This window comes from Littorina saxatilis, linkage group LG11, assembly GCF_037325665.1.
Source record: "Littorina saxatilis isolate snail1 linkage group LG11, US_GU_Lsax_2.0, whole genome shotgun sequence".
NCBI classification, from domain to species: domain Eukaryota; kingdom Metazoa; phylum Mollusca; class Gastropoda; order Littorinimorpha; family Littorinidae; genus Littorina; species Littorina saxatilis.
Window position 1 is genome coordinate 23,944,274 of NC_090255.1, and position 20,181 is coordinate 23,964,454.

Below are 20,181 nucleotides of genomic sequence, written 5' to 3' on the forward strand. Positions count from 1 at the left end.
GGCGGGGGGTGGGGGGGGGGGGGAAGGCTAGCGACAAAAGAGGAAGTCATTAACGTTGACAGTTGTGACGGATTGGTGTATGTCATCTCCGTTGTTCGCAAAACATCGGTACCTTATAGTACCTGCATACTCACTTTTTTTGTCTACAGGTACGGTTACAGTTATACGATGTTCAGCACGACCCCTCTGTCTCAGGTATGTGATCCGCATAAATACTAGTGTATTGTTAGTATTATGTTAAGACATATTTTTCTGGTTTCCTGTTAGCGTTGAGATGAGAAAACCGCATGACCAAACCTAAGCTACATGTTCATCGTTTTTGTGTCGGTTGTGTATCTTGTAAGTAAATTTAAAAGATCGATTGTGTGAGTTGACAGTGAATGTTTCAACAACATTGAAACAACAGCAACAACAACAACAACAGCAACAACGACAACAACAAAAAGAAGAAGAAGAAGAAGAAGAAGAAGAAGAAGAAAAAGAAGAAGAAGAAGAAGAAGAAGAAGAAGAAGAAGAAGAAGAAGAAGAAGAACAACAACAACAACAACAACAACAACAACAACAACAGACATTATTAACACACATTCATTTATTCAAAATTTTAAAATGTTGAGGAAATAGATTTTAAATTGAAGTCATGAGAATGCAGCAAACCTAGATAAGGGCCACACACACACACACACACACACACACACACACACACACACACACACACACACGCGCGCGCGCGCGCGCGCTCAGAAACACATCAAGTGAAAAAGTGACTCACTTGTAACACATGAAAATGTCGTCAGAAAAAGCTTTGTGTCGTCCAACCTTACTGTGACACAAGCATGGCTAGGGTCTTAGCCAGTGTCAGTCACGTCATAGAACAAGACACTACATAAAACACACGCGACCCCCCCCCCCCCACACACACACACACACACACACACACGCCCCCAATACCCTACCACCAACCGCATCTCCCCAACATAATGAAATGATTCAACGAAGCGTAGAAGCGGAGGCCCCTCCCGCTCCAAAACTCTAGCTCAATTTTCCATTAGGCAAAAAAAAAAAGTTGTATGTTTCTGGTCACCCGACCCTACCTAGTTTTTTCCCGCCGACCGTAGACTTTTTTTTATTGCATTTGTAAAAAAGAAAAAGAAAAAAAGCGTCAAGACGAAAGTAACGGACGGCAGACGACACAAGGGGGATAACCCCGCATCCCTTTTGTCTCATTTGTTTTGTAATGTGTTGTCTTTCTCTTTGTATAGTAAGTCCAGTCTCTTTGCGTCACTGTATAGTTATTTTCTACCCTGACCAAAAAACAAAAACAAAAAAAAACAAAAATCCCTACCAACCTACCCTATTTTTTGTAGCCATGTTACCAGAAACATACAACTTTTTTTGGCCTTAGCATCGCGTATCCCATCACGAATGCAATGATGTGCTCGCACGCGCGAGTAAACATACCTGCTCGAAACCTTTCACACACCTGTGTGTGTGAGAAGTGAAGGTGTGTGATTACTAAGCTGTGATTTTGTGTGTGATGTAATTTGTCTGTTTGACAATTCAATACTCAAACTCAAAGACAAATCTTGGTATGGACACTGTACGTACGTACCTTCCCGCCCATCCACCCCACCCTCCAAATAATCCAAAAACGCCACCCTCAATAAATGCAAAATGAAGTAATATAGGAGTTCTTGGCATTTTGTCATTTTGGTGTTTGGTGGCATTTCTTGCGGGAAGGGGGATCACCTTACACTACATTCATATCATTGTAATTTATTGTGCATCTTGTATTGTATTGTATTGTATGGTATTGTTTTGTATTGTTTTGTATTGTTTTGTATTGTATTGCATTGGATTGCATTGCATTGCATTGGATTGGATTGGATTGGATCGGATTGTATTGCTACACTCATTACACTGGCGAGATAAAGGGTAAGTTAAGAGCCGTTTACATGGCCCATTTACAACCACCATTTGGAGAGTGTGTGTGTTCCAATTAACAAGGTATAGCTGAAGTGTCCTCTTCGAATATTCGGATGAAAAAACCCACTTCATATCACACTACTCGTGATAACAATGCGTTATATGAACACCTGGGGTTTAGGGGACCGTGGACTCATGGGACCCCCTAAAACTCCGCGAAGAGGGGTCCCGGGACCCTCTAAGCATAAAAAGTGGGGGTCCCGGGACCCTCTAGGACGGGGCGTCCGTGGGGAGCCCTGTCCCCTACACCTGACCAAATCAACATCTCCACTCCCATGTCCCTCACCCCTTCCTCCCCTCCCTGAGCCCCGACTCACGCCCCTACAGCTGACCTGGCCATCACAGACAACGCGATCTTTTGTTTTCCTCTTGGAGCTATATAAAGTGTCTTGTCTGCTCGCCCCACTGTGACATGTTATGTTACACGAATGATTTGCCTTCTAAGAATAAGGAAAACACAGTCGCGTATAAGGATGAGCAAGCAGATCCTTCCCAAAGCGTTATTTTGTAATTTTAAATACCTTGTCCCCCTCACGTTTTCACATTAAACGAATTGTATTCACTGAAGTTTTGACTAGGGCGGAGGCGACCTTTGTCTCCCTGTGTGTGTGTGTGTGTGTGTGTGTGTGTGTGTGTGTGTGTGTGTGTGTGTGTATATGTGTGTGTGTGTGTGTGTGTGTGTGTGTGAGAAAGAGAGAAAGAGAGAGAGAGAGAGAGAGAGAGAGAGAGAGAGAGAGAGAGAGAGAGAGAGAGAGAGAGAGAGAGAGTGTGTAGTTTGTGTGTGCCTGTAAAAAGCATTTCTTTAAAATAAACTACCAAACCATTTTAATGAAAACTTCTGTTCAGGCGAAATGTCGTAACAGGCAATGGTTTTGGTGCTCATGGGGTCAGTTTTGATTACAGAGCGCGAAAAACAAGAACATGTCTGAACATCATGCAATGCTGCCAGGTTTGACCCGCTTGGGTAATCATGAGGTCGACTAGCACCTTGGTATTTATTGAACACATAGCCCAATCAATTTGCTACCTAATCCTCGCAATATCACGAATGTGCGCTGCCCACTCGATTTACTGCTATTTTTTCCCTTGACCAAGTGCCGAAAATGACGCTGTATGAACGGAAACATCCGGCGTACGAACGGAAACATCCGGCGTACGAACGGAATACACCAGTTAACAGTTCCGCGGCCATTTTAGATCTCGCACATGCGCACTTCTTTTATCGCGAGCAGATTCGACCTATTTCCTTTTCCGGGTGATGCGCATATCGTTTTTCGGCATGTTTATGTCTTTTTCCTTTTCCGGTTGATTTCACCGCATGCGCAGATCGTGTTATTCGCCCACGTTTCTACACAAGAGACACTACTCCGGCGCACTACTCCACCCGTTGAAAGGGGGAAACATTTTCTTCAGTACAAGTAATCTTTATGAATAAACAATTAACAAGAAGGACGTTGTAAATTCATTCAATGCAGATAAAATAAGAAATATGTTTGACGAACTTGTTCTGTTCTTATTCACATGACAAAATATGTGAAGATCGAGAGATGTTATTAAACAAGAAGGGCAAAGCCCATACGACTCACATGCTTGACCTTGACCTTGACATGACCTTGACCTTCAGGGTCAAGGTCAAATAACTAAACCTAGCAATGACATCATACACTAAGAACTGCTTTACACATTTTCCTACCAAAATACATGTGACCTTGACCCAAGGTCAAGGTCATCCAAGGTCATGCAACACAAAGCTGTTAATTCAAGACATAGGAAGTACAATGGTGCTTATTGGCTCTTTCTACCATGAGATATGGTCACTTTTAGTGGTTCACTACCTTTTTTTTGGGTCACATTTCATAAGGGTCAAAGTGACCTTGACCTTGATCATATGTGACCAAATTGTCTCATGATGAAAGCATAACATGTGCCCCACATAATTTTTAAGTTTGAAACAGTTATCTTCCATAGTTCAGGGTCAAGGTCACTTCAAAATATGTATACAGGACCCTTGCGACCTTGGCCTTGAAGCAAGGTCAACCAAACTGGTGTCCAAAGATAGGGCTTACATTGCCCTGTATAGCATACATAGCTAAGTTTGCCATTCTCGATAACTTCAGAAAAAAATGCGAAAATGGTCGTTTTTAAGACAACAATTACGGCCCCTGTGACCTTGAACTTGAAGTGAGGTCAAGTTGCCGCACATGTTTTTTGAGATCTTGTAACCATACACCATCAGGCCACATCAGGTGTTGATAGACTTAATAGTGCCCAAGAAATATCCAACGTTAAAGTTTTCCGGACGGACGGACGGACGGACGGACGGACGACTCGGGTGAGTACATAGACTCACTTTTGCTTCGCATAGTGAGTCAAAAACCGTGTTCCAGGCAACTCGCAAACAGATAACCGCTGTGTATTTCACCACAACCCAACGCAAAGGAAACATGACACACTACTATTTGGCATACCTTTTTGCATTCACTGAACTTTCCCCACTAAATTCGGCTCACATCAGTCGTACTAAAAGTTTGTCAAAACACGACACACAGGCGATAACAAATGCCCACCTGAAAGGTGGTTCGCAACCACACACTAACGACCGTCGAGGCACGTAATGAATTTTGCAATCTTCCGAACACCATTTTTTAAGTCGGTTACTCCCATTACTGCAACCAATAACACAGCATGTTGACGCCATCGCTAATTTGGATGTAACGTGAGGTTTTTGTTATAACGTAGAGGAAAACACACCGTCCCGTTCAATTGCTTCCATCACGTTGAGCAGACGATGCAGCGGTTGCTCGACGAAAATTCTCGTCCAACCAGAATCGCTTTGGGTATCACGTGAGTTTTCCTTCTTTGTACCATGTAAGTGCCGAAACTGTTAACTGGTGTATCAGTTGACACATCGTGATGATGGACAACAGTGACAGATACAGCACCTACTCACAGGCATGGGAATTGTCCGAAAAATCGCGGATTTCCGGGAAAAGGAAATTACGTTTCAGCAAAAATAAAAAATTGTCCGTGGCAAAAAAAAAAAGGTAAATTAAATCATATGTATACGTAGAGGTTACATGCCGAGTCTCAGTGATTATCAAAAATAATGGTCGAAGTTTGCGGATCATGAAAAATGCGAGCTTCAGCGAGCTTTTTCATGACCGCGAACTGTGACCATTATTTTTAATAATCACTGAGACGAGGTATGTAACCTCTTTATTCCTCCTTTCTTCAGTTATTCAAAGAAAAGAGGAGTTTTTGTGCGAAAGTTTGATCGAATCCAAATCACTCAACCAGTCTACCTGCGCTGGCGATTGAATAATGCGCGGTTGTATAGTTCAGGGAAAATCAATCAATTCTGTTAACACTTCTTGTCAGTTTCCCTGTTTTGGACTAAAATCAAGTACACAGTTATGTTGTTATTCTACTGTGCCGGTAAAGGCAGATAGTGTGTGTACTGGTCATGTTTTGGTATCGCTTAGGAAATGTTCTTTCTTCGAATGGGACAAGCAGACGAACTTTTGCACCCGTGTTCCAACGTTAAAAACTGTATGAAGTTCCGTTTTCTGGGGCAAAATAGTGTATGAAACCGCTGTATGTTCTTTAAATTGATGCGATGTGTGCATTTGGTTGCGTGTGATCTGTTTATAAAATGAAATATTGTCAAAAACTAACCGTGATTGCAGTCTCTTGTCCAAGCAACTCAGTTCAGAAAAATTGGAAGGGGAACTATTCTTGTCGTACGAGAGTTACTTGCCTTGGGAGTTTGCGAGCACTCATAAGAGATCTAAAGCGAGTTTCTCTGCACTGATCGTTAGATTTGGATTTAGAAAACAACCAAACTCATAGATTTTATATGGAGATTAATGTGTTCAAGCCTGTAGTTGCCAGTTTAAATGCAGTATGTTTGTAATGTTTGGTCTGGAGATGTATAGTTCGTACACTGGAGCGTTCGGAACTTTTCAATCGCTAAAGTAGTTCCCTCAAAGTCTAACTCATCAACCTGTGAGCTATCGAGGATTCAGGCCCGTTGTTGGGTAAGTGATTTTGGTTGTTGGGTAAGTTACCGAAAAATAACTAGCCCTACACCTTTACAGAGAGAAAGAAGCAGAGGGGGGAATAATATTGTCTCTCTATCCATTATTTGCCCACACAAGAACTATCAAAATATTGGTCTAAAATGCTAAAATTCGTCTCCCCGTGGTTTTTTTCGCTGGTAAAACAACAAATCCAGTAATCTGAGTTGGACTCTTACTGGTTCCAATGACCAGCCTACCGTTTTTTCTGGATAGTTTTCATCATAAAAGTTTGTCTACTGGTTTGAAAAAATATTAGCGCAATCACTGCATCCTGCCGAAGCATTGAAAAAGACAAATCTAACCAAGTTACTGATGATGTGTCCACTTTCTGCTTGTTTACTTGAAACTACTTGCAATGCTACGAAAACACTCAGACACAGGCAGACAGTAGTACGGACAAGGTGTACAATACATGCCATTTGTGTTGAAAGCAGAGAAATAACGTCGATCTAACCAAACCTAACTGAGAACTCACCCTTTCCCCCTTCTGCACCAAATCCAAGAAAACAGAAGAATAGAACCCTCCGACTACGCTAGAACAATCTACGTCACTGACTGTCAATACGATGACGTCAAACGGGCATATACGCAATGTTCGCAAGGATCCCCGATCGGACCACAGGCGCCGGAAGCCGGTGTAACACGAAATTTTTCCTCCACGAAAAATGTACTCCGGAGTAGGGATTTCGTACGAAATTTTTTCTCCGAGTACACCTTTTGTACGAGAAAAGGATCCCCAAAGCACGAACAAATTACTCCCTCCACGAAATGTGCACTCCCCGTTTTGTTTACTTCCAGTAAAAATCTTGTACGCAAAATGGGATGCGGGCGAAGGGATAATGCCAATAGTGTGATCTCGCGCAAACGAATGTCGCAATACCCCTCCCCCGACCCCTTCCACCAACAAGACGAACAGGAGACAGGGGAGTCAAAGTTTGGTACACCTGGCGTGGGCAGTTAAATTGCTCGTGTTAGGGTGGAGTAAAATGATTTATTCGTTTTTATATTTAGTCAAGTTTTGACTAAATATTTTAACATCGAGGGGGAATCGAAACGAGGGTCGTGGTGTATGTGCGTGTGTGTGTGCGTGCGTGCGTGTGTGCGTGTGTGTGTGTGTGTGTGTGTGTAGAGCGATTCAGACTAAACTACTGGACCGATCTTTATGAAATTTGACATGAGAGTTCCTGGGTATGAAATCCCCGAACGTTTTTTTCATTTTTTTGATAAATGTCTTTGATGACGTCATATCCGGCTTTTCGTGAAAGTTGAGGCGGCACTGTCACGCCCTCATTTTTCAACCAAATTGGTTGAAATTTTGGTCAAGTAATCTTCGACAAAGCCCGGGGTTTGGTATTGCATTTCAGCTTGGTGGCTTAAAAATTAATTAATGACTTTGGTCATTAAAAATCTGAAAATTGTAAAAAAAAAATAAAAATTTATAAAACGATCCAAATTTACGTTTATCTTATTCTCCATCATTTGCTAATTCCAAAAACATATAAATATGTTATATTTGGATTAAAAACAAGCTCTGAAAATTAAATATATAAAAATTATTATCAAAATTAAATTGTCCAAATCAATTTAAAAACACTTTCATCTTATTCCTTGTCGGTTCCTGATTCCAAAAACATATAGATATGATATGTTTGGATTAAAAACACGCTCAGAAAGTTAAAACAAAGAGAGGTACAGAAAAGCGTGCTATCCTTCTTAGCGCAACTACTACCCCGCTCTTCTTGTCAATTTCACTGCCTTTGCCATGAGCGGTGGACTGACGATGCTACGAGTATACGGTCTTGCTGAAAAATGGCAGCTACTTGACTAAATATTGTATTTTCGCCTTACGCGACTTGTTTATTCGTCACCTGGGACTTCTCACTCTAAGGCCAGTAAGCAATCATATATTGTCTATTCAAAAGCAGGCTTGAAAAATCAACTAAAATATGGTTGCACCGACATGAATATTTCCACCACCATCAAAACGTTTCATAACCTGTATCATTTTAAGACCCAACTTTGTGCAAAAAATCATCAGCATCTTTGAAATGGAATAGCTATTTTATAAATTAAAAGTTAAATTAAGACATTGAGTTATAACATTGCGACGACAGGTGCTACAGTGTATATCTATACAAAAAGACAACAACATTCACCTGCTCATATTTGTGTAGAATTTACAGCCTAGAATTCATACTCAGCAGGGCTCCCCACGGACACTCGTTCTACACTAGTAGTGTAGATGGTCCCGGGACCCCCACTTTTAATGTTTAAAGGGTCCATGGACCCCCTACGCGGAGTTTTTGAGGGTCCCAAGAGCCCATGGACCCGAAACTACCTGTGGTCCCATAAAGCATTGTTATCGCGAATATATATTGTGATATGAAGGGTCTTTTTTCATCAGAATATTCGAAGAGTACACATCAACTTAACCTTGTTAAATGGAACACACAGTGTTTCATATCATTCCGGCCTGAAATTGGCATTTGTGCTTGCACTACGCACGATAGCGGAAATTTAGTGCGTCCCGGGACCGGCACTTTATAGGTTTAGTACGTCCCGGGACCCTCTCAATAATAATAATAATAATAATAAGAACATTTATATAGCGCTAAATCAAAAACTTTCGTTAAAAAGGCTTGCTCTAAGCGCTTGACATCTAAACTAAAACGTCATGCACACTCTTTACAATGATGTACAAGAACTTCATGTCACACTCTTTCATTCAGTATAGCACCATTCACACAGTTGTTATTCTGTACAAGACAATAAGTTAGTCTAACATTTAGAATGTTCATAAGATGAAAACAAGAAAAAACCAGACTGATTAAAACAACTGCTTAGTGCTAACAAAGCATGAATCTTAATGATAACGTAATACATGTTTCACTGTTAAGACCATAAAAAAAACCTATGTGCTAAAATAACTTCAAACTTATCAATGAGTTTCTAGTACGTGATTTCGGCTTCTTGTGCGTGTAGGACGCAGGGACGCGTACTTTGGGGAGCCCTGACTCAGTAACATTAGAAGGCATTCGTGTGTGTGTGTGTGTGTGTGTGTGTGTGTGTGTATAATTATGTGTGTGTGTATGTGTGTGTGTGCGTGTGCGCGCCTGTGTGTGTGTGTGTGTGTGTGTGTGTGTTTGTGTGCGCGTGTGTGTGTGTGTGTGTGGGGGGGGGGCTGCGTGGCCGTGTGTGTGTGTGTGTGTGTGTGTGTGTGTTTTCTAAAGATCCTCGTCAAATATAATAGTATCTTGTTACTGAATGACAAGTGAAAATATAGTAAATGCGAAAAAAGTCTTAGCATTTTATACGGTTTTTGTCAAGGAATAGAAACTTGCCAGTTTGTATACAAACACAGTAAGCCGGTCTAAGGATCTTTGCTGTACATCAGTGTTCTCTTCCGCTTTTTTTTTTAGTTTAGGAAACTCGAAGTCGAATAATTAGTTGGCAGGTCGAACTGGTTTTGATTCCACATCTGTGTGTGTGTGTGTTTTTTGTGTAATTCAAATACCGCTCATACAGTTTTGATACCTCCCATGAACATTTACAATTCTTGAACAACAACAACAACAACAACAACAACAACAACAACAACAACAACAACAACCACACTTACTACAACAACACATTAGACGGAACAGTACCTTCTGATATTATAGCTCTTTCATTCCATAAAACAGATATCTATCGATCATAACAAAATTGTTAGCTGGGAAAACTTTTTTTTATTACTAAAACTCTGATGCTATTGTGAATGCACTCAACATGAAAACACTCAGGCAAAGACATAAACTCAGAAATGACCCAAATCCGTGTTCTGAGCAATACTAATTTACCCAAAATATAAACCCGTTCTTTTTTAGCAATCTCTCTGACGTATTTGTCAGCTGTACGTAAATTAATACACAGTTTTACGGCAGTTTACAGTCATTAAACCCTTTATCACCTTTTTTCTATTGTGTCATCCGAAGGCAGATCACTTCCCTTATAGGAGTTATCCCGGATATTACCTGTTCAACCGAATGGTCGACTTCCTTCCGGTATTGTGCGTCGACGGGCTTTGGTATTCAAGACTCTGCCGCAAATAACATACAGGTGCAATCTCTTAGACAATATCCGCGAATAGTCTGACACAGGATGCAATGCTTTTGTTGTCTGCATTGCATTGATATGTCTATTCAATAGGTAGACATAACCAAGCTAAGAGAAGGTAACTCTCGCAGAAAATCCCCAAAACAGGGAGACAAAATAACACGCTTTCACCTTGAGCAGATACGCAGTTCAAACGTGTCTGTTGCGTTATTTTTGGTGTTAAAACTGACCTACAATTATAGAGCAGACATCTGCCTCGAGGTGCACCGCAATTTTGAAGTTTTCGTAGCCTTTTCTTATTGGGTATTGTTTCTGCAAACAATATTCAGGATCATCAAGACTTGAAAAATAGAGTGCGCCCTGCTGAACATACGATTTGTTGGTGGTTCGTTTGTTACTCTTACCTTTCGGATCACTTACATTAGCACCCGAGTGTGCAGAAGAAACACACCAAACTCGCTACTTCGGAGACATTTTCAGCTTTTTCAGTCACTAAATATTGTTCGATCAAATGCTTACGTAAAGCCATAACGTCAACAGATGTTCGAATTTGTGTTTGCAACAATGTTCATCAAATGGTCCATTACTATTTTCTATCTATATAAACGACCTACCTCTATTTGTAAAATGAATGTGTGAACTATTTGCAGATGATACTACAATTCATTCGAGTCCCAAAAATCGTATTAAACTAGCAAATATCCTCCAAGAAAACATTACCAGCTATTGTGTTTTCAGCGTAGCAATAGGGTCCGATATTTAGACGAGACAAGTATAATGCGACGAGTCGAAGACGAGTCGCATTATACTTGTTCGAGTCTAAATATCGGACCCTATTGCTACGCTGAAAACACAATAGCGATTATATAGCTGTTCTGACCTTGATTTGTTGTTCCAAACTTACAAAATGTCAGTTTTTGAGTCGATGCGTTGATCTCAGGTTTTGATAGCAGACGCCGTTTCTTATGCGCATTAGTTTTGCGCAGGCGCCACACCGACTTTGGAAAAAAAATCGATTTGACAACACAGCTGTTAAACAGCTTTTTATTAGTTCACTCAGGGCCGGACCAAATGAGTTGTAAGGGAGGGGTTCCTCCTTTTTTGGGCGGGGCAAATCAGCGAAGTGGCGAAGCCACAAGCGCGCGCCTGCAAAGCAGGCGCGCGAAATAGGGGGGTCCGGGTGCATGCTCCCCCAGAAAATTTTTGAAAAACGGTTAAAATCTGTGCAATCTGGTGCATTCTGGGCCTTGTTTTGAGGGTTAAGAGCAGCATTGTTTTGGTGCTAAAACTAGTAAAAAAAACAACAACACTCAAAGCAAGGTACATGCTTTTTCCAGGGGTGGGGTTCCGGAACCCCAGGAACACCCCCCTGGGTCCGGCCCTGTCATTCGTATACAACAAAAAGAAGTTTGAGTTTGTTTCATTTTGAACAAGACTACTTATGAAGAAGACCAAAACACAACATCAACGGAAAACTGGAAACAACTGAAGAACTAGGATGCAACAAGGAGAGGAGAAGAGAACAGCTAATCCGTACAACGCGAGCAGACGGCAAGAAGTTTTCAGTTTGGGTGAATGGCATTTATACTTGTCTCGTCATGAAGCGAACTTTTTAACCTAAGTTATAAACGACTACATGAATGTTAGTGCCATGGGTTGTACATCAATACTTCAGGGGGGAAGTGGGGTATTTAGTGTGGAGTTACGAGATATGAAAAGCCGAATGCGAAACTGAGTCGGCAACTGAGCTCACACAGGCACACAAAAACGGCTGTTCCGTTTTACTCTCCTGTTTGTACTACATCTTTCGACTTTGGGCATTGTGTGGTGTTTAGGGACAGAAAATAATTGGTTTAGTCCTGTTTCATCGGGAAGTTAGCAGAAAAGTGTATGCTATCGACATTTGTAAAGCTGAAAAACATTCCCAAGAAGAATTTCAAGTTGTCAGTGTATGCTGTTGTCGATAGAAACATCGCCGCGTGGTACAGATGGGTAAACCGGAACCATGCGTCTTTGTTATTGACAATATGCTTTTGGATATTGAGAAAAATGGCCGACTTCCGTAGCATTATGCTTTGATGATCGGAAGAGACCATCCAATCACAGCCCCCGAATTCCCCCACGTGTTCATCAGAATAGCTATATTGATCGATTACTAGAATGGTTATAAGTAAACCATATGTCACTGAACCAAAATAAAACTAAATGCTACTGACCACGAGGCAAAAAAGACCAACCCTAACATCTGGATTTCCGACATTGCAAATACAAAATCAAGATGTTACCGAAGTTGATAGCCATAAAGTATTGGGAATAACCATTGACAATAACCTGTCTTGGTCAAAACAGGCAGATACACTTTGTAAAAACACATCTGAAAAAATATTTCAGTTATCAAAAATCAAACACTTTTTAGACCTTCGCACAAGAAAACTGTTTTTCAGGCACATATTCAGTCAGCTATTGACTATGCTTCCACAGTGTGGGACTCTGCAAGTGCACACACTTTGAAACACACATTTGGCAGTTTACATAGACGGGCTGTTAAATTAATTATTTTAAAAAATACATCTCTTTCCATGTCTGATTATAAACGATTTATCAAATTTAGATTTGCATATATATAACAAAAGGGTGATGATGTATAGAACTATGCCAGGGAATGCACCTACACTCATTGCCTCGAATTTCAAAATAAATCATAATGGAAAATTTAACAAATAAATAACCCCAACTCCAAGAATTGACCTGTACAAGTTCAGTCTATGATATTCTGGCGCATTCTGATATAATTAAATTACAAATTCATGAAACATCATTCAAGGAACATTAGTACGTACATGCTGTTTCTACAATACAATACAATACAATACAATACAATAACTTTATTAATCTCTAAAAGAGAAATTACATTGCTGAGCGTTTGTGTCCGTAATAATAACATACATAAAACATTCAAAATAAACATTTGTTCTTTGTCAAAGATTACGGACACAACAGACAGCGTTGTCACCACCAGCGCAGCGACATATCACATGGAAACTTATAAGAAATATTATCAAGCAGCTGGCAAAATATCACTGTACTCTCTGATTATATGGAAAAAACATGATTCTAACCATGAAGGATATTTCTTATACATACACAATTTTGTTGTTATATATATAATTTTCAAGCATAGCTAAAGAATCAAAATGCATCTTAAAATGTCTTATTGATTGCTTGACATGTTAATTATGTTATTTGTGTCATTTGTACTGTAGCTAAACTTAACTTCTATTTCTTCTTGTTATTTTGTTACCCCTCAATGGGCGAGGGCCGGATGGAAAAAAAGCATGTTTACATTGCTTATTCTGTTACCCTCGTAAAATAAATTTCAATTCAATTCAATTCAATTCAATTCAATTCAATTCAATTCTCTCTCTCTCTCCCTCTCTCTCTCTCTCTCTCTCTCTCTCTCTCTCTCTCTCTCTCTCTCTCTCTCTCTCTCACACACAATGCTTATATAGTCTACACCCGCACAGGGGGAGTCCCATATTGGTTGGGAATTTACCCGATGCTCCCCAGCATGTCGTAAGAGGCGACTAACGGATTCTGTTTCTCCTTTTACCCTTGTTAAGTGTTTCTTGTATAGCATATAGTCAATGTTTGTAAAGATTTTAGTCAAGCAGTATGTAAGAAATGTTAAGTCCTTTGTACTGGAATCTTGCATTCTCTACGTTGCAAGCCCCTGGAGCAATTTTTTGATTAGTGCTTTTGTGAACAAGAAACAATTGACAAGTGGCTCTATCCCATCTCCCCCCTTCCCTCCGTCGCGACTGATATAACCTTGAATGGTTGAAAACGACGTTAAACACCAAATAAAGAAAGAAAGTATTTAGACATGTTCCCCTACTAGTCACGCGAGGGTAACGCCGACTAGTGGTTTATTGGTTTTAAATATTTGTGGTCTGCAGATTGATTGGTTTTTGGCTCACGTAAGTGTAGCCTATGCGGTGCTAAACTGTGTCTGTCTGTGCGTGCGTGCGTGCGTGCGTGCGTGCGTGCGTGCGTATGTATGTATGTCTGTGGTAGAAACTTTAACATTTTTGGCTAAACACCGAAATACTCATTTCACGTGGTTAATTTTCAAGCACCATCTTCAAATTATTGAAGCAATGATCAACATTGTGTCGGCATAATAATAATAATAATAATGGACATTTATTAATCGCCGTTTCTCACAAGAGCTCACGGCGATTTACATATGTGTGTAGTTAAAGCGTGTATCCAAAGAAAACGGGTGGTGGTTTTTTTTGAAGGGGTACAAGCAGTTGACTGGTTTGTCTCGTGTGTGGTATGTAGACGGCAGGTTGTGTCAAGATCAGGTCAGGGGTCGCGCGAAGGATTGTGGTCCAGTTCTCACCTCGCCGATTCGCCGGGGAAGACGATTTCATGTTGTTCGGTTTCGAAGCTCCAGAAAAGTAAATAAAGAAGATACCAAAGGGAAATTTCCTACAATTTGATCTGCACAGTGTTTTTCCAATGTCCACGCGAGGAAGAGCTGTCGAAAGGGCAGTCAGTGTCGATCTTGCAGCCGTATCCCGGTAAGTTCAGAGTGTCTCCCACTCTGATAACGTGTCACCTACTGTTAATCCGTTTTGTTTTAATTTCTTTTTATTTCAGCAGACACGGATGTCAAACACAGTGCTAGGCAGTCACCTCTAGTGAAATGAGTTGATCTAAAGTGCCTGTAATGTTTGGATGTCTTTGTTCGTGGTTCGATTTATGTGAATTTCAAGACTTGCAGTAGAGTCTCAAGTTAAGTTTACTCTGCCCGAAAAAAACTGTCCACCATTTACTTGAACATGCAGATATAAGGAAACGGAATGAATCTGTTCTCAAAGTCAAAATGATCACGATTTTTTCCTCAGATTCAAAACATGCACTGTCATGGTTTTGTCTGTACAATTTAGTAAACTCACTCACTACTGTGCGATTTTCCCTATGCTTTCCACTGTATACTGGCCATTTGTATTAGTTGGTAAAAAAAATCATTACTGAAGAAGTACTCAACACAGATATTTGAAACTTTCAGGGTTTACTGTTGATATGTTGATGCCCTTCAGTGCAAAGTTTCAAGTGTTTTACTTAGAAAATAGCTGATTTAGGTGGGGGTATAAATAACCCTTTTTCTGGCATCAAAATTACGCTGAACGCAGGGCCATCACTTCAAATTCGCGTGGTTTACTCACTCACTACGAACCACTGCTATCGCAGTGGTCCCATGCACACCACTTCCCCACGAACCACTGCGATAGCAGTGTTTCAGCACGTGTACTGGTAGACGCCATTGTTGTTTTGCAAATTTGCACAAAGCCAGCGAGTACGAAATCAAACCTCGCGTCATCGTTCTACAGCAGACAGAAGTGAAACTAGCTTGGTAATTTGCAGACGATTGGTTAAACTTGAGAGCCAGCCTCTCTATTTTCGTACAAAAATTGACGTCATTGAGCTAAAAAAAATCCAAAGGTCAAACACTGTTATTACCAATTCAGTGCCCCATATGGCTTTTTGACCAATCAGGACGGATTCTAGGTGACCCTCTAAATGTTATAACGTTCAGGCAGGGACCATTTTTGTTTATCAAGCTAAACATTAACAAGACAAAGTAAAAATTTAAATCAGCAATATCAGTGTGATTTATTCTAACGAATGACACTTCAAATGCTGTCAGATAATACTCTCTTTAATATCTAAAAAATACCGAAAAGCGAGTTTTGTCGGTGGGTGCTTTACGGAACAGCGAGGCACCGCCCATCCTCTGAGTGTGCAATGCCGACTCGATCACCTGAAATCTAAATGATCAAAGTTCGGAAAATCAAGTGAAATTGCGTCACTCGCTTTACGTCAAATGTATCTTTACGTCATTTCCCGGCATCCGTCTGGAGTCGGTTCTAAATCTGTCGCTCTCTGTTCAACAAGAAAAAGCGAAGCAACCGAAACGCATGTTCAACATGGTTTGTTGTGTGTCAAACGCATTTGACCTGTGAATATTCATCACGTCAGGTGTGTTACTCCGATTGGCTGACCCAGGTCACGAGAATTCTTTGACTGACAGGCATAATCAGGAAGGAGCGCTCCAGTTCCCATTGCGGCTGTTCTGTCTACTTCGCGGGTTCGCTTCGAAATTTCTTTTGGTCGATTTAAACGGTAATAAAATCGTTATTTCTAATATGCTGACTGTTAGCAAATGATAACAGACATGTCTCACAAACGATATCAGCATTCGCCTAAAAGACTCATGCTCGATATCTTTTTTTTTGACATGTCTGTTATCATTTGCTAACAGTCAGCATATTAGAAATAACTCATAATATCGCAGTGGTTCGTGGGGAAGTGGTGTGCATGGGACCACTGCGATAGCAGTGGTTCGTAGCGAGTGAGATATTATAGATCTACTTTGCAACAACTCCCTTGAACGTGAAAGACAGTTTTTGAATGCTAGATCTGTATCGCGTTTCATTCCAGACTCGATCCTCTCTTTGATTGTAGATCTACTGTTTGCTGTTTACGCACTATCATATGATTCGCTATGTAACGTTTGGTTACCTTGCAACAGCTTTCTTGTCTTTGTTGGCATTTCTGGCTGTGTTGACCGTCAGAATTATTTTAAGAACCAGGCTGCTGCAGTCGACATGTTTCGCATATTGTAGGGTTACCATGCTGCATAGGTAAAGTGGCTTGTATAACCTGACTATTCTGTTTCAAAACACTGTTTATATTTGTGTAGGTTGTAGTCATCATAACTAATCGCATTTTGCCATTTGTTTCAGAAAGGAGGTTAACCTACAACAAGATCGACGCTATGTCAGATATGCCTCAGCCACATGAAGACTTCCGAATTTAGATCCACTCGGCATGGTGACAAGTCTTGATAAAAAGTATAGGACTGAGGACAGCAGTGGAAAAAGTGGCCACATGGCAAGTACCTAACCTATTAACCTGGTCATTTTATCTGTTTGCCTTCTTTTGAAAATTATACATGGAGTTGATATGATGCGTTAGTTTTAACTGTGTGTGTGCGTGCGTGTGTGTGTGCGTGTGTGTGTGCCTGCATGTGTGTTGTTGTGTGGTTGTGTGTGTATGTGAATGTGTGTGTGTGTGTGTGTTACGGAGTGAGTGAGTTTGTGTTTGTTGATTTCTTACGGGAGCCTTGAAGGCTTCGCCTCTTGTATGAGTGTGTGTTAACTGTTGGATCAGTATTTTCCTTTGTGTGTACATACTATACCTTGCTTTTTACCCTTAGTCTTAGATATTTTTGTTTACCTATGGCTTTCGTGTCGGTGTGTTTGTTTGTTCGTACTCATAAACTAGTTTGCTATGTTTTTGTTGTTATTAATGTTTTGTTCATTCGTCATTTTACCCCTTTTATGAATGATGCAGAAATTGTTGTTTTATATTTTATTAGCTAATGACAATAAAGTGTCAAAGCGTCAAGCGTCTCTCACAATGCGCACTTTGTTGTTTTTCATTGATTGTTCTCAATGTATTGTTGCAGTAATAAGCTCTTCTATGCAGTATGATAATACTAAGAAGGGGAATGAGGAATTGCGAGCATGTTAAACTCCAAATATATGATGCAAACGTTCAAATATAAGAGCGCCGCCCCTGTGTTTGTGTGTGTGCGTTTGTGTGTGCGTGTGTATGTGTGTGTGTGTGTGTGTGTGTGCGTATGTGTGTGTATGTGTGTGTGTGTGCGTCTGTGTGTGTGTGTGTGTGTGTGTGTGTGGACATGTGTGTACACTTCTTTGATGAAGAAAGATGGAAACGCCGTAGCCACTAGCTGTTTATATCTTTTGAAAGCGACAGATTGCTGTCAAGATATGTTTGATAGTTTTCTCTTTTCCTGCATAAATGTGTTGTTTGTCTTCAAGTTTTTGTATGGTGTGAAACAAAGGGAAATGAAAAGACACAAAGATTTAACGCAGAAGACGTCAGATGTTTTTTTTTTTAATGAGACAGAAGTGTTGTCAAGATCTACTCGATAGCGTTCTCTGTTCATGCATGAATTTAGACGTGATATGAAATATTTGATTGTATGAGCCCTGCGGCGGACGTATTCTTTATTGAACGGTTAATGATTCTGGTTTTATATCACCTGCCACCTTCGTTGTACTTTTTGCATTCAGTTAATATGTGTTTGAATGATTTGTTGAGGTGTGTGCGCGTGATGGGGGTTGCCATTTTGTTTTCATCTCCGACATGTGTTTCGGTTTGACATATATCTGAACGTGACCGGTTTGAAACACCACTAGGCGGAAACCCCAAAATAATTACGGCCGCCTTTTTCGAAATAAAATTTTCAGAGATTGTACACAAAAACAACGCATGAACGGAAAGATAGAATGTTGCTTTCGCTAGATATCAAGTCACGCATTTTACATTTAGTCAAGTTTTGACTAAATGTTTTAACGTAGAGGGGGGAGTGTGTGTGTGTGTGTGTGTGTGTGTGTGTGTGTGTGTGTGTGTGTGTGTGTGTGTGTGTGTGTGTCTGTCTGTGCGTGTGTGTGTATAGAGCGATTCAGACCAAACTACTGGACCGATCTTTATGAAATTTGACATGAGAGTTCCTGGGAATGATATCAACGGACTTTTGTTTTCTTTTTTTTCGATAAATACCTTTGATGACGTCATATCCGGCTTTTTGTAAAAGTTGAGGCGACACTGTCACACCCTCATTTTTCAATCAAATTGATTAAAATTTTGGCCCAGCAATCTTCGACGAAGGCCGGACTTCGGTATTGCATTTCAGCTTGGTGGCTTAAAAATTAATTAATGACTTTGGTCATTAAAAATCTGAAAATTGTAAAAAAAAAAGGTTCTTTTTTAAAAACGATCCAAATTTACGTTTATCTTATTCTTCATCATTTTCTGATTCCAAAAACATATAAATATGTTATATTCGGATTAAAAACAAGCTCTGAAAATTAAAAATATAAAAATTATTATTAAAATAAAATTTCCGAAATCGATTTAAAAACAATGTCATCTTATTTCTTGTGGGTTCCTGATTCCAAAAACATATAGATGTGATATGTTGGGATTAAAAACACGCTCAGAAAGTTAAAAAGAATAGAGATAAAGAAAAGCGTGCTATCCTTCTCAGCGCAACTACTACTCCGCTGTTCTTGTCAGTTTCACTGCCAGTGCATCGAGCGGTGGACTGACGATGCTACGAGTATACGCTCTTGCTGTAAAAATGCAGTGAGTTCAGTTTCATTCTGTTAGTTCGACAGCTTGACTAAATGTTGTAATTTCGCCTTACGCGACTTGTTACTTTTCCGAGGAAGCCAACCGCTGAGAGTGAAGAAACGTCGCTGTTCGACTTCGAAATCTCCAGTCGCAGACGACCTTCGCTTTGGCAGTACAGTCTATATGCAGGTGCAGTGTTACTCATTTCGATCAGCTCGTTTTCGTACATGTTTTGCATTCAGATCATTTAGAATGATTGAAATCAAAGCAGGAATGACTTCGGCATGCAAATGCATTGGTTTTGCCGAAATCAGTAAAGCAGTAAGCTAGATTCTTTCCCTTCAGTTGGTTTGGGGTGCGTATCGCCAGCGCTACGTGTCGTTTGTGCTACGTATCATTTGTCCTACGTGTCATTTGTCCTACGTGCCGCTATCGCTACGTTGATTAGTGCTACAAATAGTTTGTCTATGAGTCGCTATCATTCGTTCTTTATCACTACGTGTTAATATCACTACATCTTTTAGCGCTACGTGTCATTATCGCTACGTGTCAATACCACTACTTACTGACGACTCTCTCTTTTTCATTTTTTACATTTAGTCAAGTTTTGACTAAATGTTTTAACATAGAAGGGGAATCGAGACGAGGGTCGTGGTGTATGTGTGTGTGTGTGTGCGTGTGTGTGTGTGTGTGTGTGTGTATGTGTGTGTGTGTGTGTGTATGTGTGTGTCTGTCTGTGCGTGTGTACGTGTGTGTGTAGAGCGATTCAGACTAAACTACTGGACCGATC

General features: G+C 40.4%; 1 protein-coding gene across 1 annotated transcript in view; it reads right to left on the reverse strand.

The window, feature by feature from the left end:
• The window catches only part of LOC138979511 (uncharacterized), a 45,162-nt gene extending 38,556 nt beyond the window's left edge, over positions 1-6,606 (reverse strand). The window contains exon 1 of the mRNA XM_070352221.1: positions 6,538-6,606. The gene's annotated coding sequence lies outside the window, so the exon portion shown is untranslated. The remainder of the gene's footprint in view (positions 1-6,537) is intronic.
• Between the last annotated feature and the right edge of the window lie 13,575 nt (positions 6,607-20,181).